The 23,913-nt window shown below is 43.0% G+C and overlaps 1 protein-coding gene across 6 annotated transcripts in view; it reads left to right on the forward strand.

The window, feature by feature from the left end:
• The window catches only part of GATAD2A (GATA zinc finger domain containing 2A), a 119,961-nt gene that overhangs the window by 2,651 nt on the left and 93,397 nt on the right, over positions 1 to 23,913 (forward strand). For 4 of the 6 annotated variants that reach the window (XM_044998633.1, XM_044998640.1, XM_044998635.1 and 1 more), the window contains exon 1: positions 22,208 to 22,353. The exons of the other annotated variants lie outside the window; for them this stretch is intronic. The gene's annotated coding sequence lies outside the window, so the exon portion shown is untranslated. Of the gene's footprint in view, positions 1 to 22,207; positions 22,354 to 23,913 lie in introns of those variants that run through there. 6 annotated transcript variants of the gene reach the window in all.

A 23,913-nucleotide genomic window follows, 5' to 3' on the forward strand; every position in this document is an offset into this window, starting at 1 on the left:
GGCTTTCCACTCTAGTGCCTTCTTGTGCTTGAATTTAGGGAGTCAGTTAAGTCTTCTTTCCCAAGGCAGGTAGGAAATTAAAAAAAGTAAGAGTGGGGGCATGTTAAATGGACCTTGGGTCTAATTTTGATCAATCTTAAAGGTGCAATGGGATTTTGATAATACTAAAAATGTTGTTTAGTGGCAGGACCATGCAGTGGAATCAGAATTCAGGTTTCTTGCTCACTAGATCAACATGGACTAGCATTGCTAATCCTACCTAAAGAGAAGTAACTTGCAGCTCTTGATTGATTCATCTCTGCCTCAAACTTTGAGAAGTATTGATGGACTTCACAACCAACACTACTTAGTGTCTCCACAGGGCATTGTGGGCTAGAATGAGGAAGAAAGAAAAAAAGAAAATGAAGGAAGGAATCCCTCAGGAAAAAACCCTCAAAAACAAATGTACTTGGGCCTGGCCAGGAGTTGGGGGGGGCGGGGAGGGCGGTGTGTGTGCTCTCCATTGCCTTATAGGATACCAGGATTCAATCTTTTTTTCTCCTAAATAAGAGTGAAATGGAGGGATTTTTTTTTTTTTTTTACTGTTGACCTCTCTCTCACATTTTTGACCTGATCAAGGCTGAGATGAGATACCCTCAGTACACTAAAAAGCTAAATGGATGTGGCATCCATGGTGCAGTGGTGAGGGTGATGCTTTCTAAGAATAATATCCCTTTACAGGCCCATTTTGAACTCCTCCACTCTCCCACTGACGAAGGCTGGATGTACTTTTCTGCAAAGCCCACCAACACTGTTCCAAGCCACTGCAAGAGGGATGAGGGCAGTAGAGAATCATAGCCACAGGTATATGCTAATGCAAATGGGGGCTAATTGTACAAGAGTAGCTGGAGGTGTCCTTCCTCAAAGGCTCCTTAAACCCACAGAAGTCCCAGTGTTGGGACCAAAGCTTACCTGCTTGCATCGTTGTGCATTTTGTTGCCATTAGCTTACCCTCAGAATAAGGAAACTAATGTTCTGCGTTGGCCCCTGCTAAGTCCCAGAGCCACATCAACACAATTGGACAACCCAACTTGATTAAAAGGATGGTTAGCATGACTTGGGGTTGTGTTGGAGTTGGAGGAGCACTTTCCCCCATATCCACTTTTACATTTACTTTAACTGAAGACTTCATATTTTTCACTTCTTGAATTGTAGTTTTTAGTAAGACAGGTTTCTAGATTAGGGAAAGTAAGCAAATTAAGATAAGTTGTGAAACATGCTTACAGTGAACACTCCCCCAGAAATAGAACAGAGCACATATGGAACCAGAACTTCAATTTGTCTGCCTTTATTACAGTTTCATTTTAAAACATTAGCTACATAAGTCAGCCATGGCATCAATTCATCCTTTAGAAATCTGTTGTTTAAGGCTGATTCAGAGCAAGAGCAGGGGGGAACATGGGTAATTGGGGTGGTGGAGTGCCCTGCTAGTGACAGGTTGAAATGCTAGTATGGGGTCTACTGCATTTGCTTCTTTGCTGCATATAGAATCAGTGGCTTTGTGCTAACATCTGTTTGATAGCAACTTGAACCTACTAGATCAGGATGTCTCCACCTTTATTATTATTCTTGCTGGGGCATGTCACAGGATTTTCTTTAGTTAACAGTAACCTCTATCTTTTATTCCACTAGTTCTTGATACTTTTCCTGTTTTCCCCATTTTTCATGAAACTGAACCTCACTCTCCTAGATGACAAAGCATAAAAGTTTGAAATAGGTGGTGGGGTAGTCCCACAATCTTGGGCCTTCTGTCTCTCCCCCCTTCTCCCAACACGTAACTTCAAAAGGCCCACATTTCTTGAACCTGTCATGCTGCTGGCACTATCATATAACAGAGTTGGCACTTATCAGTTATGATGCCAATACAAAGTTGAGTGAGTCTTTATCTAACAAGTGTCAATTTTTAAAGATTTCTTGGACAGATAAAAGGGCTATGGAGACCTAGCAATAATTTACATGTGTATATTTACTGATAAGTTATTGCTCGTGTATATAAATAAGCAACTCTAACGACCATCTAAGTCCAAGTGTAATCACTTCAATTCGTATTCATGGACTATCCAACAATTGATTTTATATAACCGAAATAGCTGGGGAAGTGAGAAATTTCCTTCCTTCTGGATACAATGCCAAGGATGTTAAATCTCTAGAGACCCAGATAAGAGCTCTGCTGTCCTTTTTTGGAATTATTAAACAAGTATAGAATTTATCCATTCAGGAGAACACTGGAACCATAGAATTTGATTGTCTTGTAACGTCTTCCTCTTGCACGATTTATGCCCTTTACAGATTCAGGATAAGGCCTGTCTGGTAAGTGCTTCTCTCCTATCCAAGAAAAAAACAAGGGTACTGGAGGATTTGATGATGCAGTACATGGCAGTCTTCTCTCACAGCCAACACCTCACCATCCTATTAGGGATAGTTTATTATTGGAGGTATCATCTTTGGGCTGTGATGTAAATTAGAGATTCTGATCACATATGTGCAAATTCCCTGACACTTTTTATTGCAGCAGTAGGGGTGTTTGGCTTTGGTGTCCTGGCCAAGTTTCAACTTGGGTAATTACAATCTGTTTACCAAAGTCCACCTGTAGTTTCAACTGGGTACAGTATTCTTCCTCTCTTCCTGGCCAAAACTTGTATAGAATTGCTGTGCTCTGTTAGACAGTCTGTTCCACCATAAAGCTTTCAGGGGAAATTCTTATGTATATGTTGTTTGTGAAGGGCTTATATAAATGTTGGGAGATCTATGAACGGTCAGACTGTTCTTTTAAGTTAACATTTGACTCTTCTCAGAGTTGCAACTAGTTTTAGTTTGTGCGTATTGATAGCATGAGATACAGACTGTATTTCTAGTTCAGGGGTGCTGCAACCTCTAAGTACTGTAACACCCTTCCTTTGAAATTTGCCTCTTCCCGTCTCTTCCTCCCTCCTATCCCCCCAAAAAGCATGAACGATCGTAACTGGCAATCATATTAAAAATTAATTCAATTTTTGACTTGTCCTGCAAAAGAAAAGCACGTTATGGAACTGACTTGCTCTAGTCTTGTTGGGGACAGAGATGACACTACCATTGAAGATAGTGACTTGCACTTTGGTTATGGAAAAAGCTGTCATGTTCCACAGAGCAATAACTTCAAGTTTGTCTTTTGCTCAAGAGGAATTATGTTGGTAAATCCTATAATAAACTGGAGTATGAACTCTGATAGCTATCCTAGAAGTGCAGTGCTTTTCAATGGACAACATTTTATTGAAATTTACTCTATGTCTACCCACAGTCTGGCTTAGATCAATATCATGTATTTATGTTTTCTTGAACCTCAACTTGCGTGGACACACAACTGTCCTTGAGAATATGCAATGTCAATTTTATTATGATACACTTCGGACCTTACATATTTATAGAAAGTATTCACTGTGCATTCACAGTAACTTTTCCACATGAAAGGAAGATTAACTGGGAAAAGTCAAAGGAGGCAGTGTCTTCATCTTTAAAAATATTGGTTTGTGTTAAACATGCTCTAACTAAACAGCTTATCAGAAGCTCTTTGTCACCTTTCCCATCTAAGAAAGGAGCGCATGGCTCGAGAGATGCTGACATGATTGTTTGATTTTGACCAAACAAGTTTTTTAAAAAGTAATTACAAACAAAGGGAGGATTTTTATAATGAAAAGTCCAAAAGTATCTGTAGTGCACTCTCTTACAGTTCCTAACCTAATGCCTTGTTTTCAGTCACAACTTTTTGAAGCTTTCACTTTTGGTCTTGAAAGTGCTTGGTCTCTAGCTGAAGATGGTGTTAGGGAAATGAGAGTAAAAAAGGTCCAAACAGAGAGGAGAGCAGAAGGATATTTTTCTTCTCCCACTACTTATTTTTTAAAGAGTTTTATATCCAGAATAGTTTTGGGGTTGAAGTCAGACAAGGAAATAGTAGTCTCTAAGGAGCAGTGCACAGCTTTATCCTGGATGAAAATGGTTTTGATTTGACATGTCCATTGTTTTGCTAAGCTCTGTTGCTGTGTATTTTAAAGGAGGTTTGATTCTAGATGCCTAGAAAAGGTAATTGCATCCAACTCAGTCTCTCAGGTACTCCAAACTGATTAAGAACCTTTTCATAATGTCCCTAGGAAACAAAGGTTCTAGTAGAAGTAGCTGCAGCAAGTTGACACTGCCAGCTTCTCAACCACGATGCCCCTTTTAGCCGAGGGGGATGTGCAGATGGCTGAGGGAGCTAGGTGTTTGAGTTGCGTACACTCTCTAACTCTCTGCTCTTTACAATTTGTTATTGAAGCCTGCCCCAATGGAAAAATATACTCCCATTTTACAAGTGGGGAAACTGGTACAGAGAGGTTGTGTGACTGACCCAAAACAATATAGGAAGTGAGAGACAGAACCCAGATCTCGTGTCAACGGAACTACACACACTCATTGCTATGACTTTAAATCGAGGTTAAGTGATGCTATCTGTGAGAAGGGATTCTCCCTTAGGAGTATTTTCAGACCCTTATTCTTGGAATGCGTTTGCAATGTTGATATCTAGTTTAAACCTTCTAAAAAGCAGAGATAGTTGAGGTGTTGTACATGCCCCTTCACAACTTTGAGTATTCAACGATAGAAAAGGAACTACATCATAACCCTTCCTCAATTCCCTGTCATTGTCAGAAAGTCCCTCCCTCTTTAGTTGTGCCTTAAAAGGCACTGACAAATGTAGAGTTGTACTAATTAGTTTCTGCATTGTTGCAAGACTTACACACTTGACTTTAGTTCTGTGTCTAGCTTACTGTAAGGTTATCCTTGTATTTTCCATCCTGCTACTTTTATCTGTGTAGTGTGACAAGAATGATCCCAATAGGAAGTCTGGGTGCAAATTGTCCCCATCTTGCTTGACACTTATGCCTGTTACTAACCAATAATTCCACTGCTTACATTAATGTCCTGTTTTATGGTGTATGATTTTTAATCCCTACATCAGAAGACTTTACATGTGCAATTTGAGGAGCCTAGCTACCTGTAGCCAGCAATGTCTTTAGCAAGAGAAGAAAGCTTGATGCCTAGTTCAAAGTCTTGTATTCAAAGAACTCCAGAAGAAAGAAGAAAATTGATTTATACCTAACTGCATTTCTTGGGATTTCTACAGATAGGATACCCATTTTCATCAGACCTAATGTTCTGTATGGCCAGAACTCTTGACAAGTACAGAGTGCTTTCTTTGGACTCTCTATGGCCAAACATGGCTAGCTGCTGCCACAGGATCCAAGCTGCCCTTGGATTGAACATAAACCCCTAGAACCTATATCAACACAGTTTGTGGAGTTTAGGAGCAGTTCTTCATTCCATATATACAAGTCCACTTACCTTCCAAACCCCCAAAAGAAACATATCTTGCCCCTCATGCCCCAAACACAGATTCCAAGATATTCAGAAATCAATAGCTTGTGAGATACCAGTCACAAAACAGCAAAGTCCTTCAGGAAATGTGCCTTCCTGCATCCTATATGACAGACTGCCTAGACTTTAACAGAGGCTTTTGTTGGTCTGGTTAAGGATCATGTACTGGCGACAATGCCAGTATGGAATCAATAGCAACTATGTCCTAAAGATTCAGGACACTCACTGGTGACATACTCAGAGCCTGTAAGGGATCACATCTGAACAATTTCAATTCAAAGAGAGAGCTTGAGTCAAAATTTCACAAGTGTATTGAAACAGTACCATCTGTAAAAGCAGCAAAGAGTCCTGTGGCACCTTATAGACTAACAGACGTATCGGAGCATGAGCTTTCATGGGTGAATCAGTACCATCTGATTGACTTTCAAAGCCTCTTTCAAGTCAGGAGCAGATCAGTCCAGTGTCACAGTCATTTGCTAGATCGGTCATAGGTGGGGGAGCACATTAGTCTTGTCAGGAGATGGTCAAGGTTTTAGGCATGGTGTCTACAGTGCAGGGCCAACATTGCTTCTGCATCTTCATGCTGCTGAAAAAGAAGACATTTTAGCAAGGAAAGACACCAACCAGCTCACTCGGTCCCTCAAGGACACTATGGTTATGTCTTACTTCTAGGGATGGAGTAACCCACAAATGGAGCGTCTTCCTCATGAAAGAGGATGCAAAGTAGAATTACTTTTGCTCCAGACCTGGCAAGAACTATGGATTCCTGACAGTATTGTGTGCATCTTTTCTCCATTACTTCATATTCAAAGGATCACAAAGAGCAAAAAAGGATAAGGCCCAAGCGATGATTGCAGCTCCAGTTTGGACATATTCATTTGGTTCTCAGAGCACTTGCCTGTAACAGTGGGAGCTCCAATTGCCAGCTCTCCCAGATTTCCTGTTGCAGGATCAGGTTCTCTATTTACATCCCAAATCTCTGAACACAGGTGCATAAATGCTGGATTGTTAGTGAATTATGAATTGACAGTTCTCTGAAAAATTAAAATCTTTGAGTACAAAGTGTTCAACAAAGAACAGTGCATTCAGGTGGAAATGTTTTATTGGCCTCAAAAGCAGCAGCCTTTGATTACTTGTATTACAGTAGCAATGAGAAGCACTGTAAAGGATCTGGACCCCGTTGTATACAAACAGTACCAGTCTCTGCCCTGGAGAGCTTACAGTCTAGTTGAGACAAGATGCAACAAGTGAGCAAGACTGGAGAAAGGGGACTGACAAGGATAACAAAAATAAGATCATTGGCTGTTACACAACTTGAAGGTTCAGAGAGATTTAAAAAACAAAATCTCAAATGATCAGCTATCCAACTGATGTATAGCTAAATTGGTTGGCAGATTTCTCATAAGCAATATTAGAGATGGGCCTTTATTCCTTCAAGTGTGGAGTATCCTAGGCTGTTCAAATAAAGGTTTTCATTCCAGAGAAGAGACTAATAGGCCTCAGGGTTTCCTCTATGTACATAACAACAGACTACAGATGAGTTACAGTAATAGGTTAGCAGGTGTACGTGACAAGGGCACTTCTGGATATTTAAAGTTTGAGTCTCTTAATTGGTAGGAAATGAAAGACCGATCTCCTTCAACCCTCAATTACTAGTAATCATTAGAGGCATCCAGTCAGTGATTGCGGGTCCTGATTCTCATGACAGTTCATGGTAGATGGAATATGTGGAAAGCCAAACTCCATGTGAACCCTGTATAAGGCCTTTGTGCTTTTAATCAGGGTCAAGAGGTAAAAATGCTAACAGGCAATGTAACAGATTGATAAAAAGCAAGGGGGTGCTCCCTTACAGCCATTCTGTCAAACTGATGGCCCTGTGGGACTAACTCATTGGATATATATCTTGCCACCAAACAAGGTAAGTTGCAGAGCACAAAATTAACACACAGGGAGTGAAGCAGACTGTGGTAGACCTATTTTCAGGAGGTGGAGCTGTCTGTTCACAGATTTTTACAACAAATGTCCTTGATTTTGCTCCGAAGTGGGTGGGGATAGAAAGTCCATTAAAGACTTGATGAACTAGAGCAATGGTTTTCAACCTTTTTTTCATTTGCAGACCCCTAAAAATTTTTTAAATGGAGGTGTGGACCCCTTTGGAAATCTTAAGCATAGTCAGCAGACCCTAGGTTGAAAACCACTGAACTAGAGCAAGGAACGTATTATTTCCTTTTCAACTGATAACATTGCTGGTTAAGAGAAGAGACAGGACTGGGCCCAGTTCACTCTGATTGCTCCTTCTTGGGAAATGCAATATTCATTTGTCTCCGAGTTTTTTCACAGGAGCCTCCACTTACTAGTATTAACAGATCTTCTGTCCCAGGAAGACAGCCTCATCTTTCATCCCAGTTTAGACTCATTTCACCTCACTGCTTGGATCATGGAAAGTCCACTGTTTCTGATCTATGACATTCTCAAGACTATAAAGTGTCTTGCTGCAGTCCAGAATACATTTCACATTGAAATGTTATTCCCAGAAGTGAAGGTTTTCCATTTGGGCAACAGATAACCTCTATGCTCTGTGACTTGCAAGTGAATTTACAGCATGAATGCTAATTCCTCATGAATAAATAATAGAAGTTCTCTTAGTCTTAAGTCTGTGGAATTCCTTTCATTCTTAGCACAAGCCATCTTAAAACTATTGTTATGATTCCTCATGCTGCTTCACTAGTTGCATCATGCTTAAGTTTTAGGCTTTTTTCCTTTATAAAAACATATCAAGATGTATCTTGATTAAAAAAAAAAATCAAACTTTTGGCCAATGACCTAACAATATTTTTAAATCCCTCCCCAGTTTTTTTTTTAAGTTACATGGTTGCCCATTTTATGCCAAAGAAGGCTTTTGGACCACAAGTGCAAGGAATACATCACCAATTTGTCATAGGTAGGTAGATAGTGGAAATGAGGGGAACAGAACAGATTTAGGAGACAACATTTATAGTAGTTGCATTCCTGTTTTCTTGAGCATCTGGTCCATTGCACAACTCTGCAATTCAATCCCCATTAACAAAAGAATGTGTTTGCTTTTAAGTTTAGACAATTTATTTTCTTCATATTTAAACTGTTTCTGTATACTGATATTAGGAAAATGTTAAGTTCTAATACAGGTTGTTAATTGTACTAAGATCACAACTACCAAGAAAAGTGTATGTCTGGATTGTTTGGGGTTTTTTTTTAGTAGTACTTAAGTAAACGTGACTCAAGTACCAATGTTCTGAGACCAAATTTGATCTACATGTAGGTAGGTGGTTTTACCACAGACACACAAGATATTTCTTGCCAAATAATGATGCACGCAGATTAAAACTCAAAGTGGGAGATTTATTTACTGGTCAGTATAGTATTACTTATGCCCATTTAACCTCTCCTATACAACTGTGATGACAGTACAGTTTCTTAAAGGTCATAAATCAAGACACTTTGGCCTACACTAATTCTAGATTAGTATAAGTCTTCTTAGAGAATTGTTGCCAATATACTAAATGTATGGAAGACCAGCACCATCAGTGGTGCATATTAAGCATTTCAGCATGAATGTTCTGGAGCAAAGTTTAAAGCAATCCACTTATTGTAGATTGGGTTTCACCTCATAATTCTTAGCTCCTATTTAAAACTATCCCTTTTGATGTGGAATCTTAAGAAAACCCACTTTTATATGTGATTAAACCTCATTGTCATTAAATCTAAAATAGACCCACCAAACCTAGCAATATGAAGAGATTTTCATAGTGTTATTATTAGAGTAATGTGTGTATGTGAACCTCATTAGTGCTTTGAATGCCTTATAACTATTCAACCTTCTGAATGTTCATATGGTGTTTTGCTGCTGGAGCTGGCCATGCTGCTGAGAAGATACATTTGGCTCTGGCAAGCCAGAGCCAAATGTGAGGGCCGTATCCCGCCACTCTTGTTCTGCTTGTGGTGGCAGACCACACCTCTGCACTCTAGGCTGCAGGCTAATGGAATCTAAAGGTGCACAGGGCAGCCGGTACCCAGCCTCACTCCTTCGTGCGGAGGTAGATACAACAGACTATCCACAGAAAGTAATGGGAAAGACTGGCTTCCCTATGTTTCTTCTCAATAGGGAGGGAGTAGTCTTGCCAGCTACAATTCCGGGAGGATACAGAGGAGACAAGTTCCCCTCACTCCACACTGGTGGCTGTATGGAGGTTACTGCTGCAGCCTCCTGCAGAAGGTATAGGTGGTAGCCCACTTGCCTGGGCTCCTTGCAGGTTCTAATTACGGAACAGTTGAGCAGGTACTTCCTGCTCTCCCTACCAGACTCCTAAGGATTGATCTGGTCCATGTGCAATTTCTCAGGAATTAGGTGGTATAAACTGTATTTAGCCATTAGAATTGTTGACCACTTAACACTGCTGCATTGGGATGGATGCAGACTAAAGGCAGTAGTAACCTGCCACAGTATAATCATATAATTGTAGGATTGGAAAGGACCTTGAGAGTCCCCTGCACTCAAGGCAGGACAAAGTATTATCCAGACCATCCCTGACAGGTATTTGTCTAACCTGCTCTTAAAAATCTCCCATGATGAAGATTCCACAACTTCCCTAGGCAATTTATTCCAGTATTTAACCACCCTGACAGTTAAGTTTTTCCTAATGTCCAACCTAAACCACACTTGCTGCAATTTAAGCCCATTGCTTCTTGTCCTATCCTCAGAAGTTAGAACAATTTTTCTCCCCCTGCCTTGTAACAACCTTTTATGTACTTGAAAACTGTTAGCATGTGTCCCCTCAGTCTTCTCTTCTCCAGCCCAAAACCCAAATTTTTTCAATCTTCTCTCATAAGTCATGTTTTCTAGATCTTCACTCCTTTTTGTTGCTCTTCTCTGGACTTTCACCAATTTTTCCACATCTTTCCTGAAATGTGGCACCCAGAATTGGACAGTACTCCAGTTGAGGCCTAATCAGCACAGAATAGAGTGGAAGAATTACTTCTCGTGTCTTGCTTATGTGACAGATCCAGGCCAGTGGGGTACAGGAGTCTGGTAGAGGGCAAATATACTGGTCACTGGATGAGCAGTTTTCTGTTTCCTGAGTGACCAGAGCAGGGGCTGCACTAGAGTAATCAGGAACCTGCTAGAACCAATTAAGGCAGACAGGCTGATTAGAACACCTGCAGCCAATCAAGGCAGGCTAATCAGGGCACCTGGGTTTAAAAAGGCGCTCACTCCAGTCAGGGAGGGGGGAGCCAGAGGAGAGGAAGTGTGTGTGAGGAGCTGGGAGCAAGAGGTGCAAGGAGCTGAGAGGGAAGAGGGTGAGGGTGTACTTTTGGAGGACTAAGGAGTACAAGCATTATCAGACACCAGGAGGGAAGGTCCTGTGGTGAGGATAAGAAGGTGTTTGGAGCAGGCCATGGGGAAGTAGCCCAGGAAGTTGTAGCTGTCATGCAGCTGTTACAGGAGGCACTATAGACAGCTGGAATCCACAGGGCCCTGGGCTGGAACCCAGAGTAGAGGGCGGGCCTGGGTTCCCCCCAAACCTCCCAACTCCTGATCAGACACAGGAGAAGTTGATCTAGACTGTGGGGAAGATCACTGAGGTGAGCAAATCTGCCAAATAAGCACAGGACCCACCAAGGTAGAGGAGGAACTTTGTCACACTTACAATACTCTTGCTAATACATCCCAGAATGATGTTTGCTTTTTTGCAACTGTGTTACAATGTTGACTCATATTTAGCTTGTGAGCCACTATGACCCTCACATCCCTTTCCCCAGTATTCCTTCTTAGGCAGTCATTTCCCATTTTGTATGTGTGCAACTGATTGTTTCTTCTTAAGTGGAGTACTTTGCATTTGTTGTTCTTCAGTTTCATCCTATTTACTTCAGACCATTTCTCCAAATCCTTTTGAATTTTAATCCTATTCTCCAAAGCACTTGCCACCCTCCTAGCTTAATATCATCCACAAACTTTGTGTACTCTCTCTGCCATTATCTAAATCATTTATGAAGATACTGAACAGAACCCAGAATTGATCCTTGTGGGACCCCACTTGATAAGTACTCTCTGGGAACAGTTTTCCAACCAGTCATGTACCCACCTTATAGTAGCTCCATCTAGGTTGTATTTCCCTAGTCCATTTGTGAGAAGGTCATGCGAGACGGTATCAAAAGCCTTACCAAAGTCAAGCTATATCACATCTACTGCTCCCCTCCCATCTACAAGGCTTGAATGGTGAAAGCTATAATGTTATGGTTCTCAAACTTTTGTACTGGTGACCCCTTTCACATAGCAATCCTGTGTGTGTGACCCCCCCCCCTTATAAATTAAAACACTTATATATTAACACCATTATAAATGCTGGAGGCAAAGCAGGGTTTGGGGTGGAGGCTGACAGCTCGACCCCACCATGTAATAACCTTGCGACCCCGGGTGCTATAATGACATTCACCATTCCTTTAAGCCATCCTGTCCCTCTGTACCTTTCCTTATTGAAGGGCTTGTGAGAGTTTGAGCTCTGATGTGCAAGTGAGTCTCAGATTTAATAAGAGAATTAGCATTGCTTGTCATTACTTTAGAGACTTTTCTATAGAATTCAAAGCACCTGCCTTTCAATGTATTAGGATTTATCCTAAACCATGCACCCTTTTTTCAGGTTCCGCCAACTATTTAATTCTGCTCTATCATTACAGCAAGGAGTTCCAGGTACAGTTTGGTGAAGTGGGTACAAAATGGTTGAGTTATAGGTATGAGAAGGAGGAAGTATTGGAGCATAGTTCAGTGACTCTCAACCAGGGATAGACATAGTCCTAGGGGTATGCAGAGGTCTTCTAGGGTGGGAGTTCTCAACCTTTTTCTTTCCGAAGACCCCCCTGCCCCAATGCTATAAAAACTCCATGGCCCACCTGTGCCACAACTACTATTCTGCATATAAAAGCCAGGGCTGATATTAGGGTGTAGCAGGCAGGGCAATTCTGCCCCCCTGCAAAGCTAAGCTGGTCAGGCTTCACTGTCAAGTCCTGATGGTGGGGCTTTAGCTTTTTGTCCTGAGCCCCAATGAGGCTAAAGCTGGACCTGTTTAGCTGCCCCCCCCCCAAACCTGCTCATGCCACCCCAAAGGGCCTCAGACTCCTGCTTGAGAGCTCCTGTTTTAGGGAGTACATCAACTCTCTAGATACTTGCCTAGTTTTAGAATAGGCTACCCAAAAAAAAAGCACTTGCAAAGTCAGTACAAACTACAATTTCATACAATTATTTCTTTATACTGCACACTGAAATTTAAGTACAATATTTCTATTCCAGTTGATACATGGTAAAAGTGAGAAAGTAAGCAATTTTTCAGTAGTAGTGTACTGTGACACTTTTGTATTTTTAGTTCTGATTTTGTAAGCAAATAGTTTTAAGTGAAGTGAAAGTTGGGGTATGCAAGACAAATCAGACTCCTGAAAGGGGTACAGTAGTCTGGAAAGGTTAAGAGCTACTGCTCAAGTTGATGAGCCACGTTAGTATCCATAGAGTTGGTGGCTGGAACTAGGGAAAGACCTTGGGGAGAATGCTCTAATAGCAGGACTTTACGGCTCCAGCTGCAATCATGTTGCTTTCCTAATTAGATGCTCAGCTTTAGCATGAATCTGGATCATATTGCATCAGCTCTGATTATTGGAACAGAATATGTATGCCACTTTTATCCTATGCATCTGTGCCCCATTCATAATGGGAACTGTTTCACATCATCTTAGAATAAACATATACTTGAGCTTACTGCTGCTAAGACATGCTAATTCTAGTTCTTCCTAACTCTCTCTCCCCCCCCCCCAAAAAAAAAAACCCACAGTAAAACCTCACAACTGCTTCTGTCCCATTAGCCTAACTGGCAACACTGAAAGGGCCACCCACCTATTGCCAGCCCATGTACCAGTCCACATAGGAGTCTCATTAATGAAGTGGAGCTGATGCCCTCCTCTGCAGAACACTGTCACCTAGAACCTGCCCATCTCAACTCTGGAATTCTGATGGCTGTCTGATGCTTACTAAAATAGCTTCTGTATAGTTTTGCCCTATCAGATTATAGGCCAGATTTAGGAACTGTATCTATATTTATAAAATTGTTCCTCAATCATCCTTGCAGAATAGTAACTGGCAAAGGTGTATGGAAGAAGTTGTAAGCAGTTTGAGATTTTGTTCATTGTGAAAGTTCAGATAATGGATGTTTTTTCATTTTCAAGTATTTACGTCAAGAGTAATTTTTAAAAATGATTGTAAATATTTTAGGCTCTGGCTTTTGTTGAAAACTTGACATTTGTTGAATGTGGTAAGAGTTTAGTACCACACCTCAAACCAGTGTAAGCCCAACTTTAATACTTGTTTACACACTATTTTGCAGGATTCAAGCCTATTTACAGCCAGACATTGAACTCTTCAAACTGCTGGTGTTATAAAATGCTCATTTTATTTGAAGGCTTCCAGTAAGTAACATGTGGTCAGGTGATATGTATCACAGTAACTTAAAATTCTTTGACAAAAAATGGGATCAAAGTTATTTCTGTAGCTCCTTCTCCTTTTATATTTCTCCTCCAAAGGCACCATATCACACATGAGTCATGAAGGGAACTGTTAGAGTGACAAAGTAATTGTGCCCACCCCCATCAGGTTAAGCAGAAGCTCTCTTCTCACATTACATTTCTATCATTTTTCACTCTGAAAGATCTCAAGTCATTTTACTTTACTTTAAAAGAGAACTAGATAAATTCATGGTGGTTAAGTCCATAAATGGCTATTAGCCAGGATGGGTAAGGAATGGTGTCCCTGGTCTCTGTTTGTCAGAGGATGGAGATGGATGGCAGGAGAGTGATCACTTGATCATTGCCTGTTAGGTTCACTCCCTCTGGGGCACCTGGCATTGGCCACTGTCGGTAGACAGATACTGGGCTAGATGGACCTTTTGGTCTGACCCGGTAAGGCCGTTATGTACTTTTTAAACAAGCTGTATTTTATATATGATCACTTCCATCACCACTGAAATGCAAACACCTGTTATGAAACTTTAATATTACATAGGAATATCATGATATTATGACATAGTGAATAGCTTCTCAAACTGAAGCTACAGAGGGAATTCAGGCAGGTAAAAGAGTGTAATTATGCAAATTGATGTTTGACTAGGACACTGGAGCAACAGATCCTTACTCTAAGAAGTTCTGATATTGTGGAAAAGGGCAACTGGTCAACACCTTAGCTTTAAGTCTCATATGAAAGAAGGCACGTCCAGCACCATGCTCAGTTTCTGTTGGCTACTGACACAGGGAAAAACATCACTTACTGAAATATTTTCTGCACCACTCTAGGTCTTTACACGTACTGACCTTGCTCGCTACTTAGTGTTCATAAAGGCAAGGCAGTGTGGCTCCAGGCATGCAGAATCTATTCATGTGTTTTTAAATGTCCATATAAACAGCTTTGTTTAAAGCTATGAACTAACCTTTATGTGGGTATAATAGTTCCATGTCTGTCAGCATACTAGATGATAAACACAAGTGAAGGCCCAGGAGTAGATACAAGTGCAGATACAACACTGTTTACTTGCTTGCATTATAGTGAGACCATTTCAAATGGATCATGCAGGTGCCCAAATATTCAATCGGTGTGACCAAAGACTTAGCATGATCACGAAGTTTAGTAGTGCCAGGAGGAAATTTTTTAGAATCAGCTTTGATATTTAGGGCACCCAATGCATGTTCCTAAATAATACTACTTTAATGCAGGAGAGTGACCCTCTCCTCCATCCCCACTTGAAAAGTTATTTACATGATACACTTAGAGAAGCTGGGGTAATTTACGACTTCTGTGACTACCCTTGTTTCAAGTGTCAGATTATTGTGCTGTTCACAACTAAGTAGTTCTGGCTTTTTAAATAAAAATAAAGGGGGGGGAGAAGAGGAGAAAATGTGGACCAGCAGAATTCTTAAAGTTATAATAAATTTTGCATCACTAGCCATCTGTTAAGTCTTACCAATTTTTTCTTCCTAAGATACTTTCTGAAAAATATTAGACGTTATACTTACCTAAGTTTGTGTACCAAAAATATCTGTGGTAGTTAAAGATTTTAGTTAAAGCTCTAGCATTTCTCCACTTATCTAGTAGTAGTTTCATAGAACTTTACACATAAGTCAGTGGTGGGAGGTATATCATTTCAGCATCCTGCACAGATCTGTTGTGAGTGAGTTACTGCACCTTGTCTACATATTCCCATGCACACGCTATTCTGTGGCACTGGTATTTTGCCTTTGCTCAGGGTACAATTACAACAAACACATGATTTGTGGTTTAAATGGCAGCACGCTGCAACTTTATTGGTTAAATATTTGTAATACCAGTACAACTTTCAAGTAATCCCCACAGCTGACAAACTTTTAAAACTCCAGTACTAGTTTGCTTCCCCAACTCTTGCTTCATGTCTCAAGATTGAAGGACCCTCCTGCACCACTTTGAGAAAAGAATCCCCCATCTCCACAGCAGCATCTGACAAAGGATTTGAACTTTGCCATCAAAGAGAGACCAACCTATTATAACCTCCTGCATCTCACACCAATAGCAGCTGCACTTGAACTACATCCACCCTCAAATCGTTACCTACTAAATGCTACTGGCCTGTCACTTAGCTGGCACACCTCAGTTCCACAAGTTTTTCCATCAGCATACAGGTGGGCAAAAGGAACGTGTTCTCTTCAATCTGTAATGCTGTACCCATACAATGTGGAACAACTCTGCAGAGTCATACACAAGGTCATATTTCAAAAAGCCACCCCAATGGCAGTTCTAATTTTCCTATTTTATTTTAAAGTTTGCTTTTACAAATTCTGTAATCACTCATTATGAACCATGGCACTAGTTTTGGCCAAGTCAGGTTTGCCACAAATACATCTGTTTGAGTACCACTCAGTCTTTTAAGCTTAACCAAGAGATGATCTCCATACCTTATCACCAAGGAGTTTCTTCCATCAGATAATATATTAAGGGTAGGAGCTGGTCCTATCTCATCCCTTGTACAGCTGAATGGTGTGTAAATGTAGTTCTGCTCCACCACTAGTTTGTGCACCCATGATATAGTACTACATCCACAGATCCTGGGCATGAAGAGAGAGATACAGCTGCCAAAAGAAATCCTCTCTCCTCTACTCAGTCCCTCTTGATGCACAGACACACTACAGCAATTTGATCCCTGGCTACCAAAGGCCAGAACATAGACCGTCCTACAGCAAACCAGCTGCCACTGCAGACATTGTTACCTCAGTCTAAAATGCACTGGGCTAAAGCTCAGCTGGAAGCAGCCAAGAAGAGCCAAAAGGCTTCTGGAATACTGCCATAAAATAAAAGTGTCAGCAAACATCCATCCTCATGCAGGACAAACAAGCCCTCCCCATGCCAGTTATATAGGGTGACCAGATGTCCTGATTTTATAGGGACAGTCCCTATATATTTTTAAATGGGCTCCTGTTACCCCCCACCCCCTGTCCTGATTTTTCACACTTGCTATCTGGTCACCCTACAGTTATATAAGCAGATAAACCTCCAGGCATAGCTTCTTCCTTTGTCAGTAGAGGTGCACCACTGAACTTTGAATCTTAGTCTATTTTGTGGAGGCATTTTTTGGGGATGGTGAGGGAAGAAGGGGCATATCCCCAACTAATGGTTGTTGGGCAACAAGGTTCCAAGGCAGGCCATCCAACTGGTCCCATTGCCAAGTTTCAAACCTTGAAGATGGCAGATGGCTGCTGTAAATACTGTGTGGAACAAGAGGCTCTCCACTTCTGATGCTGTAGCCTTCTCGATATACTCCCAAGTTCTCATGCTGTTTTATAATGAGAAGGCAATGAATCTTTTGTGAGAGGATCTGATCTAGCCCATTCTTCAGATAACCTCTTTGCAAGATTCCCCATACCTAGCTGCCTGGGAAACAGAGGATGCTGCTGGCAAATAAGATGCTGCTGTTGAAACAATCCAGCCCTTGAGTCTCTATGTGGGCTATAAATTACAGGAGGTGATCCACAGGAAGAAGCCAGACCATAGAGAGACCCAAACTTTGAAGCAGACAGATTCCACAGCCAGTCATCAAATACCATATTCCTAGAATCAAGAATGAGAGAGAGAGAGAGCGAGAGCGAGCTGCATTTTGTCATACTAGAGACACACTATATTCAAAATGTGTTATGGAACAACAAAAGAGAACAAAAACAATCCCACCCCCTGAAAATGAAGCACTCAGACAACCCCCCAGATGCATAATACAGTTGTAAATCTGAAGGCCACTCCCATTTGGAGTGCTAGGATAACAAACCAGTAAATTGTTAGAAAGTGCCACCTCTCAGACAGAGAAGTCTTTCTGCATATCCCTAGTAACCTTAACATGGTGGTTGCACATGAGTCAGAGCCTGACAAGCAAAGGTCAGTGGCTACTTTCATCTCTCCAAACTCCTGCAGTATGCTCATTTTCTTTCACAAGATGTGTGCCTCACCTGGATTTTAAAAGAAATACTGTGGTAGAGGTTTGAATCTGGGGGCAGGATCTTCATTCTTCCAAAGCCAAACAGAAACCCTAACATGATACATGCTGCTGAAAGTGATTCAACAGTGCCTCACTTTGTCCTGAACCATTAAGGTGATGAGCTTCCAGTCAACAGATCACCTCCCACAAAAACATCCCAGTCTAGATGCGAGATGAACTGGAGCCTTTCAGAGGCTACACAAGAAATCCCTATTGGTCTTGTCATAACAAATGCCCATCCAGGGTAAAGCCAGATAAATCCAAGCCCCTGGAATGAACTGGTAATAGTCTGAAAGTTGATTTAGCCATCACAGCCCTTCTTTTGTAGTCCTGAATCACAACTATAATCTGGTCAGAACCCTTAACATACCAAACAAACCTCAGAGTCAGTTAATCAAGGTACCTCACTTTGATTAACTCCGTTTCAGTTTGATTTAGGAAAGAGGAGGATTCTTACCTGGAGTCTTTCAGGGACCACACCAAAGGTTAAGTAATGGAAACAAGTTAGAGAGCTCAGCACCACAACCAATTTGGAATTCCAGTAATAATTTGGCCCACCTGAATCTACCTGACAGCCTTAAGATGTGGCACAATACAGTTTCAAAGGTTCTTCATTAGGAATTGTAAACATACAGATAAAACCATCCCACAAGCATGATTTGCGTGTGTGTGTGTGTGTGTGTGTAGATCCTGGGCAAGTTATTTGGGGTGGGGCCTCTTCCTTCCATACTTAATAGTGCACCCTAGTCTTTACCTCTCTAGAGGGAGGCAGATTCATGTTGTATGCTACAACTGAGGCATATTTTTCTATGTATTTAAAGAGATCTCTTGGGCTGCTTTTTTTAGTTATGATCGAATGAACTCAGTGTGGAATTCTAGTTAGCAATAATATGGGCCATCTTGAGATTCTTAGGTACAGGAGTCTTCATACCTAGTCTCCCATCAACCCTGTTGCTGCTTCCTATGCAACAGGGAAGCTATTTCAGTTTTTGATGCTGTCCAAGTCTTTTCCTTTGTGGTCTTAGAGATGGTGTCCTAGAGACTGAGTGATTTGCACAAGTCCATTTTTCTGTGATAGGACTCTGCATCCTGTAGGTTGTCTACATAGGACTGGAACAGACCTCCATGATCATTTAGTCCAATCTTCAGCTATCACAGGCAACCTGTCATATCCCATTCATAAATGTATCAAGCTCCATTTGATAGCTAGTTAGGTTGTTTGCCCCCCACTACTCCTATTGGAAACCTGTTCCAGAACATCACTTCTCTGATTATTAGAAGCTATCTTCTAATTTCCAGCCTAAGTTTATTCATGGTCACTTTATAGCCATTTATTCTTGTGCCATTATTGTCCCTTAGCAAGATCTCTTTTCCCTCCTAGGTGTTTAAGGGTGTGTCAGAATGCGGGGGTTAGAAAGAGAGCAATCCTATCCTCTCAGCCATCATTTTGCTAGACTAAACAAACTTAGCTAGGCAATTTTAGTCTCCTCTTTCTATCCAGAGTCATCAGTTCTCTGTGTTGGGGGAACTGTACTGTGCAGCACATGTACAGATAGAACATTATGTGAACCAGCAGTCTTTTTGACCTCAGCCTCCAAGCATCTAATACCACACCAACCTGTGGCATAATAAAACCTATTAAATCCTGCCAAAGCCCTGAGTGTCCCCAGCAAACTATATACTAGCTTCCAAGTAACTTCCAGCTTTAGGAGCAGCTGGAGTCCTATCCCCCTCAATCCATGGTGAAGTATCAGAGTAATACTACTACTGGTTCCTTGACCTCTGCTGAGACCTACAACCAAAGGAGTCTCTCCCACTTCACCTGGAAAGAAACTTGCTGCCTCCATGATCATCCTAGCCCTTTCTTGCTTTTCTAGCCAGGGACCTTCCGCATCCCGCTCCCCAACACCAGAGGCTGGGAGAATAAGGAAAACCCTAGGACAGTGGTGGATTTAGAGTTAGTGGGGCCCTGTGAGCAACTTCATTTTTGGGGGGGCCTCCCACCAGACCCAGCCAAGAAAAAGAACATTCTCTCTTATCTTCCCCCTGTTTTTCATTCTTCTTTTCCCCTTCATCCTCCTCCTATATAAGTAATGGGAAGCTTGATAAGTTTATAGAAGGGATGGTATGATGGGATAGCCTAATTTTGGCAATTAATTTTGGCAATTGATCTTTGATTATCAGCAGGTAAGTATGCCCAGTGGTCTGTAATGGGATGGGATCTGAGTTACTGCAGAGAATTCTTTCCTGGGTGCTGGCGGGTGAGTCTTGCCCACATGCTCAGGGTTTAACTGATCGCCATATTTGGGGTCAGGAAGGAATTTTCCTCCCTGGCAGATTGGCAGAGGCCCTGGAGGTTTTTCACCTTCCTCTGCAGCATGGGTCACTTGCTGAAGGATTCTCTGCAGCTTGAGGTCTTCAAACCACAATTTGAAGACTTCAATAACTCAGACAGGTTAGGTGTTTGTTATAGAAGTGGATGGGTAAGATTCTGTGGCCTGCTTTGTGCAGGAGGTCAGACTAGATGATCATAATGGTCCCTTCTGACCTTAAAGTCTATGAGTAAGTAAATGAAAAAAAGTGAGGTACCTTGATTGGAGTGGGGGGTGGGGTGCAGGAGAAGGTGTGGGCTTTGGGAGGAAGTTTGAGTGCTGGGTGCAGTCTCTGTGCTGGGGCAGGGGGTTGGAGTATGGGAGGAGGGGTGAGGGCTCTGGGCTGGGGATTGGAGTGTGTGTGTGTGTGGGGGTGTTGCATCTCCCAAAGCAACTGGCACCACCCCCTCCCCCACCGGCAGCAGCTCCTAGGCTGAGGTCAGGGGGTCTCCATGCACCCCTGCCTGCAGGAGCTGTCCCCACAGCTCCCATTGGCCAGGAACTGTGGCCAATGGGAGCTGCGGAGTTGGCATTTGGGGCTGTGTGTGGAGACACCCCCCACTCCCAGGGGCCACAGGGACATGCCAGCTGCTTCCAGGACCAAAATTGCACGGCGTAAGCAGGGAGCTGCCTTAGCCCTGCTGCTGGCACATCTCTGCATGCCCCTTGGGGGGAAAGGGGACAGTGGGTCTCTGTGCACAGTGCGTGGAGCCACCTCCCCGAGGCATGCCAGCAGCTGACCACTTCTGGGAGTGGTGTGGGGCCACCGGCTACAGCATCCAGCCTGCATGCTGCTGCATTGTCGGCCAGGACTCAGAGGAAGGTTGTCAGATATTTGTCCTGCATTTTGGGGGCCCCATGCCGCACATGATTTGTTTCATGGTAAATCCACTCCTGCCCTGGGGTACCACCTACTTGCCTCAGGGCTGTTGGCTATAGGCTAAGAAAGGAGGAAGGAAGGTAGAGCTCAGCTCTTGGCTGGCCAAACATTAAGCTCCACCAGAGTGAAGCACTGGGAAGTTTTTGGCACAGGTGGTGGAAGCTTAGGAAGGGTACAGTGGCCAGACCATGGAGTCAAACGCAGGAATAGATGGCCCAATAGATTGTAGCTGGAATCTCACATCATGACAGTAAATTGGTGGGGCCTAAAGAGTCACGTGGTGGCTGGGGTTCTTTGCGGAGGGCGGAGTAGACCATACTGCCGCGAAAGGAGATGAAGTAGCAGTGAACCTCTGCACACTCGACCCTGGGCAGCGCCAGCCACTGCCGCTCAAGATCTAGGAGTAAGCCCCGGGCTGCCGTCGCACTGGAAAGAGAAATGGAGCTGTAAACCCCACCAGGTTACGGATGCAGGCAGCCGCTCCACTGTAATACTCACCCCCCAACACGTGGAGCCCCTGCCAGGGCCAGCCGGCTAGTAGCATTATTGAATCCGCTGCCAGCAGCACCCTCCTCTTCCTCTTGGCTGCTTATCCACGTGGCCCAGAGGCGTACGTAGCAGAAGAGATCGTTCCCCTGCTGCAAGCAGCAACTCCTTAAAACCCATCTCGATCCCTCCCTTGGCGTCTCATAACCCCCCAGCCAATCCCTGTTCTTGTGCCATGTGCATTGACCCCTTCTACCAATGGTGCCCCAGGTCACAGACCTGGCCCACCATTGCCCGGAAACTCGACCCTTTCCACCCCCAGCTGCTCCATATGTCCCGGCACCCAGCAAGAGCCTCCAGCTGCAAGGCTGGAGCCAATTAAGAGCTCCCTTGTGTTTGGGGGGTAGCTAGCAATGGGCTAAAGTGTGCTGGCCTCGGTGCGCATGCTCTGTGGAGTGACGCCGCGACTCCATGTGTAAGAAGCGCATTATTTGGCAAGGGGAGCAGCAGCGGAGAGGATTAGAGAGGGATCCCCGGCTGCACAAAAAGCTCGGGGTGCTAGTTATTTAATCCCGGGAAAGGATCTATATCGTGCGGATCCGTGGGGAGCTACGGGGTAGTGCCTCTGACTGTAAGTTCACTGATTCAAAGTTCTTATTGGGGTTATTTTGGGGGGCGGAGGGAATAGAAGTTATTTGTAAAAGGAAATTGGCATGGATGCCCCTCCTTTTGCTTTTAGGGAACTGGAGAGAGCGTTCCCCAAGTATAAAGGGGCTAAAGCCAGCCCTCGTTAACCTCAGGAAAGTGCAAAGTCTTGTCCGGCTGCTAGAATTTAACTGTATTTCTGCCTTGGATTTTTTTTTAAATTTATACTTTTGGAAAGGAAATCGTTTTGTACCTTTACTTGTGGGGGCCATGAAAGAGAAACCAGGGAGTTGCAATTCTAGGGTGCCTGAAAAGTTTCTACTGTATGATTCGCTCCAAAATTCCAGGCAGGAAGAGTCTTAAAATGCGGTTGATTTGGGTGCAAATCACGGTTTTTTGGGGCTTTTTAAAGAGCCTTTAGAGCATTTGTTTCGGAAAGTTATTACAAGCTTTCAACCCTGCCTCCTTCCTCTTCCTCCTCCTTCTCCTCCTCCTCTTCCACCATCACACGCTCACACACTCCCTCCCGGCTTGGAAAGAGCTTGTAGTGGAGTTGGATGCAGGGGGAAGCCCATTGCCTTGAACGGCGCGATTTTAAAATGGTCCGACTCAGATCTGCCTCTTCTGTTGGAGGGTGGGTAGCATATTTTGCGTGGGGGTGGTGTGCTGGAGGGAGTGGGGGGTGTAGTTAGAGAAGTGGGGTGCGTTTCAGTTTGAGGTCTTTTGGGGGGGTTAGTAGCAGGGGGGCTGTTTTGTCCCTCCCCCTATCTTGGGAGAAGTGTAGCATACGCTCCTTAGGGGGTGGGGAGTGGTCTTCAGGGTGGGGAAGGTGTGCTGAGGGGGAGGCGAGTGGACATATTTGTGTGTCTTGGTTGAGCCCCAGTCGTGGCACTTAACCCGGCTGGCAGCCAGACTGAATCTCATGTCAGAATAAGAGTCCCCCCTCTTTTTTTTTTTTTCTTCCCCTCCCCTGGCCTTGTTTCACTCGACTGTCCTTCCTGCTGCTAAAGGTGTAGCCGGCAAAAGGGTGGCAAGGCTTATGCCTGCAGTTTAGACATTGGTGCCAAAGGTCCCCCTTCCTGGCTATAAACCCTCCCCCTTGGGGTGGGTTTTTCAGTTTAATTTGCTGATCAAGGCGATCTCTATTGATTTTTCTGCCTATGATGGATCAGCAATGACTAGACGGATCTACAGCTGCTGCTTTTTTTAATTTAAATAGGCTTATTGCCTAGATGTCTGTATTGGTCATTTCATTATGTAAAGGATTAGTGAATGTGTGGGGGATCCTTATACAGTAAATTTTAAAGGGGATTTTTCCCTGAACCCTCCTTATTTATAACTGCTCTAAATTTTATTAATTATGGAAAGGTTTGCTGTGGAGGATGGGGTGTATTTGGAAGGCTAGTACTTAATGTTACATCTTCGAAGTCAAACATTAAGTTCTTCTGAGGCATTATTATCCCTGTTTTATATATGGAGAAACTGAGGCATAGAGACTAAGTCATTTGCCCAAAACCACTGAAGTAGTCTCTGTTGTGTGTCCCCT

This window comes from Mauremys mutica, chromosome 24, assembly GCF_020497125.1.
Source record: "Mauremys mutica isolate MM-2020 ecotype Southern chromosome 24, ASM2049712v1, whole genome shotgun sequence".
Classification (NCBI taxonomy): Eukaryota; Metazoa; Chordata; order Testudines; family Geoemydidae; genus Mauremys; species Mauremys mutica.